The following is a 9,624-nucleotide window of genomic DNA, read 5'->3' as shown; positions in this document are numbered from 1 at the left end:
CCTTTCAAGATGTCTCTCACTCAGAGCCCAGGGTCAGAATGACTCCTTCCTCATGGAGAAGGAACATACATCCTTGACAACAGCCACACGCCAAGTAATTCCTCATCAGAACCTAATAGAATGCCAAATAACCAAAACTTCATGTTAGCAATGGAAAGTACAACTAAGAAGGGTCAATGTCTGCCACTCATGTTTTTACATTAAACAATTTGATATAGTTTCAAAACTATCAGTAAATATGAATTGCTTTCATGGGTAGAATTTAAAAGTAAAAACATAATCTCACACACACACACACACACACACACACAAATAAATAAATAAATAAAACCTGTTAGAGACTACATCAGCTATGACAACCATCAAGGGCATTGATTTTGTTATCCATACAGGTTATGGGCAGTGGGTTTCCTGTGTTAACATTGGAAGAGAAAAACACACATGGTCTGAGGTTCTGGGAAGCAATGATTTCAGAAGTCAAATCAGAACATCCAACAACGGAGATTGGGGATCATGTGGATCAGGTTGTATCTCAAGTTCCCTTGAAAGAAAATAACCAGGAGTGAGATATCACTGCCCGTCAAACTCACTCAGCAGTAGTCACCATTATCCTTCATCTCACATGTCATTCTCTAGCTCTATCTTGGTTTTTAACTCATCTCCATCAAGACAGGACACTAGGAGCATCAGCTTGTGGGTCTAAAATAAGTGTTGCTGCTGTATCACTATCACGGACAGAAGGATTCTTTTGTAAGTGTCCACATCTAATGACCAGTTAGTGCAGGACTACAAAGGCCCAGCCTTCTTTCCTCAGTTCAGGTCAGCCTTGAAGGGTCTCCCAAGTTCAAAAGCACCAGATGGCACTAGCTGAGTCCACAGTGGCATTTGCATCACTTACAATTATCTGCTTCTTGATCTGATCCTGCTCTTTTCGCTCCGTGAAAAGGGGATGAACCTAAGAGTACCCTCTCATAAAATGTCTGTATGTAATTTTCCATCTCAGAGTCTTCCCATGAGTCTCTATAGAAGAGAATTTCTTATTAAATCTTCAGAGTCTATACATGTAATATTAAGTAGTGTGCCTGATGCTTGGGGGCATTTTTAAAGATTATAAACACCATTTTCCACTTTACTCCATTGACTTACCATGAGAAGTAGACAGAGGAAATACATATGCAAAACCTACCATGAATCATAGATTTGCACATAGGTATAATACAAAATTGTGTTTGGGTACCAGATACAAATTTAGCACTAGAATTATAAATGATTGTGAATCACAAATGAATTATAAATCAAAAATTAATTATAAATGAATTATAAAATGAATTATAAATTTTATAGTTTGGATTTAAGAATGACTCCCAAAAGCTCTTGTATTAGGAAATGGGCAATGTTCAGAGGTGAGAAGATTGGATTATGAGAGTTGGAATCTCATCAGTGGATTATTCTATTTCATGGATTAATAATTTGAATGGACTGCTGATGGTAATTATAGGCAGGTAGGGTGTGGTTGGAGGACACAGGGTTCACTGGGAGCATTGCCTTGGACTCTATCTGTTGCTGGTCTCTTCCTCCCTCTCTCTCTCTCTCTCTGCTTCCTGCCTGGCATAAACTGAACAGCTTTCCTCTGCCATGCCCTTCTACCATTTTGCTGTCTCACCTCAGGCCCAGAATAAAGGAATTGGCCAACTGAGAACTAAACCTCTGAAACCATGAGTCAAAAATAAACTTTTCTAAGTTGTTTCTGTCAGGCATTTTGGTTGCAGTGTTGAAAAATAGTGATGATTAATACAAGAGACAGTTGTCACGCTTTGCCAACATAGTCTCAGCTGACACCTATTGCCAGAAAATAAGTATTAATAATGTCCCTTTTAACTCTCAAAAGGATCCCAATTTGAGTAACAAAATATATGCAAAGGGGTTTTCCTTATTTTACAAACAAACAAACGTGAGCATTGTATGGTGTAAAGGGAGATGGAACAATATAGAAAAATAAGTGTTGACAGTCAAATCATCATATGTACCAAGGCACACTACCTTCCTCTCTATGGACATCAGCAGCAAAATGCAAGACAGAGCAGCATGAACGCAACAGCTATTCTAAAAACTGAAGATTTCCAGAAACATGCTGAGACATGGATTGGGGTCCTTTGCATGCCACAGATATTGCTTTATTATTAATTCATGTTTTACCATTTGTTCTCCAGCAGAGAAACCTACCAATTGCCTGTGACTTTAATAATAGCACTGGCAATCTTTTGTTTCCAGAGAAACTGCACCATTTGAAAGCTATTAAAGTACATAAGTATATTACAACTTGTGAAGCTGTTCTCAGAAGTTCTCGGAGACACTAAATTCTTCTATGGAATTAGCTATTGATTCTCTTGGCTTTACAAAGACTGAGCCCCTAATGAATTCAGATATTGAAACCAAAGGGAAGGAAGTTTTATTTTGCTGAAGGAGAAAAAGAATCACATAAAAGAACATGACTTCACAGGTTACTATTTAATATATGAAATCAGATAGATAAAAGATGGCAGTTATAAAATAAAAATCCTGCCTAACTTTAAGGTCCCCTAGAGTTTGCCTGGGCAAGTTCTAATAAAAATCTTACATCCACCCAGCTCCCACAGCTCTTTAAAGAAGTAAAAAGAAGAAAAAAAATCACTCCACACTTTGACCCAATCCCTTTCATTTGACTTCCTGGTTATATCATAAAAGTTGTAGCAATGTATTTATCACAGGTTCTGAGCTTTCTGACAGGACTAACTGACCTGGAAGAGAAAGAAGTGGGAAAGAGGCCAATTAGGTAACAAAGAACCCCTGTTAGCCTGCCTGATGCCCACAGACAGTGGTAATCGCTCAGAGCTGTGTTTACCACGGTGGAGCATCAGGAAGCATCATGATGGGAAGATGGGTCCCAGAGTGGGGGAAGAGAGTTTATTCTTTAAACTTTAAAACAGACTCCATTCAAATGAAAAGAGAAGGAAAATCAAGATGTGTAAAGAGTTTGAAAAATGCAAGTTATCCAAGAAAATCATATCCAACGATGTTTGGCAGCCGTGAGGGAAGAGATCTTGAGGTTCCTGCTGAATCTGACTCCATTAGTACCCAGAATCCAACAGGATATTAACAAAAGGTCACTCTCCCTTTTCCTCAAAAATTGAACCCAGATGATGACACTGGACCTAATGGGACAAAATCCAAGAAGAGAAACATCCCAAAGGATGAAGAGACCATACTTTGTAATAATTACCATCAACAATAAAGAAGACACAGCCTTGAGGTATCAAGGCGCCCCTAGAGAAAGGAGCCCTGATATTTCAGAGGACAGTAAAGTGGAGGAGAAAGCCTTTGCCAAACATGATCTTCGGTTCTTGTGCCTAAATTTATATTTTCCACTATGTAGCAAGGTAGAAATTTGAGGTACTATATGGAGAAAAACTGGGCTTACAATGGCGTATTCTTTAGGAAATTTGAGAAAGTGTTAGTAAGTGCTACCACCCAGGGAGACTGAGCTGTCCATTCCAGTCCACTTAGTATCAACTCAGAGGATAATGGCTCTGAATCTGTCCAAAACAGAAAGCCCAAACACACTCTGTGGAAGTAAGAAAAGAATCTGAAGGTTTGGCAAGGGACTTGGTTAATTATCAAGGCAAGATCCTGGTGTATGGTTAGTCATCTTTTCAGAACACTACAAAAATTTCAAACAGCTTCTGTTTTCCAAAGACTTTTTAATGTCATTTTAGATAAAGTGCACAGTTCAACAGAAATAGAACTTGACTGTGGGGCAAGAAAGTGAGGTCTGAGTCTACCGTCACTGCTCATTGTGCTAAGTACTCTGTGTGCATAAACTCACTTAATGCTATGGAGTAAGTAGCATCATCACTCTCATTTGACACATGAGATAACAGATACAGAATTTTACCATCTGCCCAAAGCCACATAAATAACAAGGTAGAACCCAGAAGTGTCTGATCTGCACACCATCTCCCTTGTCAAATAAGGTATAAAGAGCATGTAGATGTGAAAGAGTAGCCAACTATAATTCAACTGTCTGATATTATTAATATCAATAATCATAGAAAATTAAAATTATAGAGAATAAAATCTCTAACATATAGTAGCACATAGGCCAGACTTTATTCATGTTATACCTTATGTGCAATTCTTGTGACCTGTCTGATTTTTCAGCAAGACTTACTAATACTGATTAACAGAATCCTAAGGAGCGTAAAGAAACAGCAGGGTGAAGGAATCTACCCCTTTCAACAGTGGCGAGGGGAATTTTGAGAAAAGGACATCAACAAAACACAGAATCTCCCATCTGTCTTTTATAAGTTCAGTCATTTGTGAGTGGCAACAAAGTAATTCAGTTGCCATGTTTACGAACTGATGATATTAGAGAGAGAAAATATATTGTCACAGTGTAGGATGAAAGTCTTGATTCTGCTAAAGTCTTATCTTTTCTAGATTAACCAGCCTCCATTTGTGACAACTTCACAATTTTCTTCTCTGGATATTTCCAAAATGTTTTGCCCAAGTCACGACCCACATTATAGAAAAGTCTTGAATTCCAAAAGATGAGTGCAAGTACTATCCTAATATTTGATTAAGTCAAGAGAGAATTACCCTAACACAATGTTTACATGAAAATAATCACCTCTGGGTGGGAAAGGAAGAACTTTCGAGGGTGATACAAATGTTATATATCTTGATAAGTGCATTGGTTATATCTGTCTTAAACTGATTATATTGAGTGGTAGTGCCTCTGAGGCAATTGTGCGCTTCCTGGATGGATGAGGAGCAGGGCTTGGGCAGAAGTGAAGTACTAGCTTTGGAATCCCCATCTGTCCTCCCACTTTGTGTCCCAAAAAGCATAATGGAATTTGGCACCAGACTCATGCAAATGGAAGAGAAGCCCTGAAAATGTTTGAGGTAGGGGTAACAGGGCTTCTCAGCCCTACACACAGGCTCCTGTGATAACCCCCAATCTCATCAGCCAAGTTTCTCCCTTAAAAGGCTTCCTTTTTGCAGTCTGTCCAGTAGGACTGATTCATGATGTCCTCTGTCCACAATACCACTCTTCATAACAACTGTATCAACTCCATGGCCAGGAGTTATTGCCCAGTGAGCCAGATTCTCATGCTCTATAATAATTCTGGGGGAATCCAGGATGGAATGAAGCCCATCTTAACAGGGCTGTTAGCTGCAATCTGAATGTCAGTGTCAATTTTAGAGCTCCACATACTGTGGGTGGCCAGAGAGACATCCTTCTGTAGCTGCTGAGTCAACTAACTGCAAGTTGTCCCATTAAAGTTATTCTCCTATTGGTCCTGAATTAGATAGATTTATTATAAAAATCTACTGTAAATGAGAGTAGTTGGTCTTGCCTACTAGTGACATGTTGCTAGCAGTTCTAGTAGGAATTTTGTAGTATAGGATAAGGGCTCCTAACCAGATCCAGTCAACTGGCTGTGGCTTTCTGGGTTGCATTATTGACCATATTTGCAAAGTACATACTCGTTTAGAGTAAAGGCAATCGATTCAGTGGTTTCCATGAGGTAAAGGGAAAAGGGACTAACAGTGAGTCATGCTAGCAGGACCTGTGGGACTATGAAAAGAGAGAAATTGGTCATGAATTCATCTGGGTCCTAGTCCTACACCTAAAACTAACTATCACATCATCATGGGTCTTAATTTATTTTCAGGAAAAAAAACAGTGATAAAATCACTAATAGTTGATCTTTAAACACCACTCCACTTCTATTTTTCCATGAGACATCAAATCTGTGCCACATTTTCCCTAAGTAGACTTGTTCCTTCTGTGTTTTCTCTCATCACAGAGTACAGAGGAATGAACACAAAGGATGGAGAGAGAGAGAGAGAGAGAGAGAGAGAGAGAGAGAGAGAGAAAGAAATAACACTAGTAACACTTATTGAATTCTCTCAATTTTATTTGGGAATCAGTATGTTTTCTCCCTTTTAATCAATTATTTCATTAGGAATTGATTGTGGATTACAAAGTAATGTTGTTATTAAGGATTCCCATCTTAGGGCTGGATGTAGCTCTGTTGGTAGAGTGCTTGCCTTGCATGCAGAAGGCCCTGGGTTCCATCCCCAGCACCAAAAAAAAAAAAAAAAAAAAAAAGAATTCCCACCTTTCTGGTGTGTTTGTTTCCTGAACAAGCCACCATGGATCTCTTCTCTATGATCATTTTGGATATATTTCTAGTTTACACAGTTTTGTCTTCATTCTCTTATTCCAATCACACAAGTCTAAGAAGTTAGTGGCAGTTATTTTTACCTCATTCTATAGGTAGATAAACTGAGGTTTGGGGGAATGAGAGGTATCTTGTGCTGAAATAGCCAGTGGTGGCTGTGGAAGTGGATAGCAGATTTCCTCCTGGCCAGGCCAGCACTCCTGCTGCAGGAGGGGAGGATTCCAAGTCTTCTGCTTTCAAAGTCAATGGCTCCTCTCCTGGGAACCGCAAGAGGAACTTGAAAACCTGAAACAACTAGCCTTGCGTCTAGAGGGATCATAGGCAAAGGAGGCTCTGGGCAGGAGGGGAGGGGATTCAAGTCCTGAGAGAAGGCTCAGAAGAGATAAGCCTTAGGTGTATTCAAAGCCTGAAATGTATGAGCAACTGACAAAACTAAACACGCTTCCCTTCTGTTTTACCCAAGAGACCTTTTAAGAGCTTGCTGCCATTTGCTTTTGTGCTTTCACTCATGGCCCTTTTTTCTGGAATTCCACTGAAGTGTTTCACTGTTTTTGTTGTTATTGCTGTTATTTTTAGATATACATGATATTAGAGTGCATTTTGATACCTGCATGGAGTATATCTTATTCTGGTTAGGATCCCATTCCTGTGGTTGTACATGATGTGGAGTTTCACTGGTCGTGCATTCATATAAAACATAAGGAAAGTTATGTCCAATTAATTCTACTGTCTTTCCTGTACTTCTCCCCACCCCCTTCCCTTCATTCCCCTTTGCCTAATCCAATGAATTTCTATTCTCCCCCCTCCCCTTATTGTGTGTAAGCATCCATGTATCAGAACATTTGGCCTTTGGGTTTTGGGGACTGGCTTATTTCACTTAGTGTGATAGTCTCCAATTCTATCCATTTAATGCCATAATTTTCATCCAGCAAATGCTGTGATTTTATTCTTCTTTACAGCTGAATAATATTCCTGTGTGTGTGTGTGTGTGTGTGTGTATTCATACATTGCTGGTGGTACTACAAATTTGTGCAACCACTCTGGAAAGCAATATGAAGATTCTTCAGAAGACTTGGAGTGGAAACACAATTTGACCCAGTTGTGACACTCCTCAGCGTATACCCAAAGGACTTAAGATCAGCATAGTACCGTGATGCAGACACTCACTTCATTTGATTTTCCTGTAAGGCAAAGAAAGGAAACATTAGACTCTGACATGTGAAAAAACTGGCTTGACATAGCCAAGTTAGTGCTGTCACCCATTCCCAGGAAACAAACCAGCAAACACAGAAGGAAGATGTGGGGACACTGTACTCCACTTATCATTCACTGCCACCACCTACCTCAGGCCCTAGGCCCTGGGGCCCAGAGGCAATCGATTCACAGAGAGCATAGTTTAGTCTTTATGACCAGAGGATAGAGAAAGGATAGTTTATATTTGGTTGATGTGAGAAGAATACTATCTCAACTCTATTTAGTGTTATCCAAACTGATGAGGGCATTTCCCTGGACAAACATTCTGTCATTCTAAAGAGTATGGCTGGGACATTTAAAAAGCTTTTAACATCTCCTGCAGATCTGTGTGTGTGTGTGCATGTATGTGCACATGCACATAGTGATTTTGGCAAGTTTTTTGTTTGTTTGTTGTATGGTGCCAGGGGCTTGTGGATGCTAGACAAGCCCTCTACCAACTGAGCTATATCCCAGGCTCTACGTTGTTTTGTTGTTGTTGTTGTTTTTGTTCTAAATAAAAGGCCAAGCAGAAAGGTTAATCAATTTGAAGAGATTCAACTTTATAAATAAGTTGTCAATTATCCAATGTTGGGTTGGATAATAAAAATACCAATTATGAATAAGGATGTTAGGTCTGAACAAAAGAAAATTTTACAAACTTAAGTACTTTCAAGAAGTGGAGTCACACTTTCTGGAAAGAGAAGAAATTCTTCCAGCAAAGTACGGGAAGGCAAAGAAAAGCACGAACAGTGGAAGTGTCCAAAAGTGTTAAAATCTGTTACCATGAAACATAATGGGAGGAAGGAGATTTTTTTCACGTGTTTCTTTTCTCCCTCCTCGGTAACAATGACATCAAGTCTAGATTTGATGAATTTAAACTGACTTCCACTTTTTCCTGATTATAGGTATTCTCATTTGACACCAGCTTTCATTGGCAAATCACCCTACCAACTGAGCTATATCCCCAGCCCACAAGTGATTGTTTAATGTGCTATTGAATTTACTTTAGCTCCAGTTTGAGATTGTGTTAAATATGTTTCAAACTTTTAAACTAGAAAATCCAAGTTTAGAGTCTGCATAAATACAAAAAACCAAGAAAATGTGTGTACCATCAGTAAGCCTTTTCAAATACATTATTCTTCAAAGAAGTATGGAAGTCCACAGGGAACATTTTTGTAGTTAATGAAATTGCACAGTGGAATGAACATCTCTCAGTGTGGGAAAACTCACTATCAGAACACATAATCATAGGCTCACAGTTATCTGACAGCTCTACAGGATCCAAAAGACCAGAAAGAAAAATTCTTTTTAAAATAGCATTTTCTTAAATGGAACTTCAAGTAAATTAGGCATTATTAAATGTCTTGTTTTAGAACTTAAATGTTTTGTGCCTTTGATTACATTTTGATACAAAAGTAAGTGACTATGAAAATACTTCCTTAAACTTGCTTAAAAGGTAGTTAGTACTACAGAATGAAATATTGTAAATAACATATAAAGAAAGATGTGCCTGATAAGTACTGCTTTTAATGATTTGAAGAAATAAATTGTAAACTAAAACATTTATAACTGGCAAAACAAACTCTTAAGAATAAAGTCAAAATAAAGATCTTTCCAGAAACAAAACAAAAATACCAGAAGGGTGTGTGTAAAATAATGGCAGTGATTATTTTTAAGCATTGTGATTGCCACATTATGTTTATAAATTAGCACTTATGGTAACACATAGGTGATCCTAGCTTTAGCACAATAGTGCAGAACCCTAAAAATGACCTTGTATGCTGAAATCTTGCAGAATGGCAGTTTAATAACCAAAGGGGAAAATTACAATTGTTTCATGATGTTTAAAATTGTTTTGTCAAAACATTAAATATTTTATTTCTGATCATTATAAATATATAGGGAAATGGAAAAAATAGTAAAGTTAGTATTCATTTGATACATAGCTGTTGAAAACATTAGAACTTTGAGAATAAAAGTGTTTAATTCTTTGTAAAAACTTACCAAGTATAGTTTGAACAGTGCTGGCCTTTCTCTAATCAGATAACCTACAATTTGTTGTAAACATTTTTTATATCTTGGTCAATTGTAATACTCATTCCTCAGTTTTTATCAACCTCCAGTACTGCATGCTTGGTGCCTTCAGTGTCATGAAATATCACTT

This window comes from Urocitellus parryii, chromosome 7 (genome assembly GCF_045843805.1).
Source record: "Urocitellus parryii isolate mUroPar1 chromosome 7, mUroPar1.hap1, whole genome shotgun sequence".
Taxonomy (NCBI): Eukaryota; Metazoa; Chordata; class Mammalia; order Rodentia; family Sciuridae; genus Urocitellus; species Urocitellus parryii.
This window is presented reverse-complemented; position numbering follows the sequence as displayed.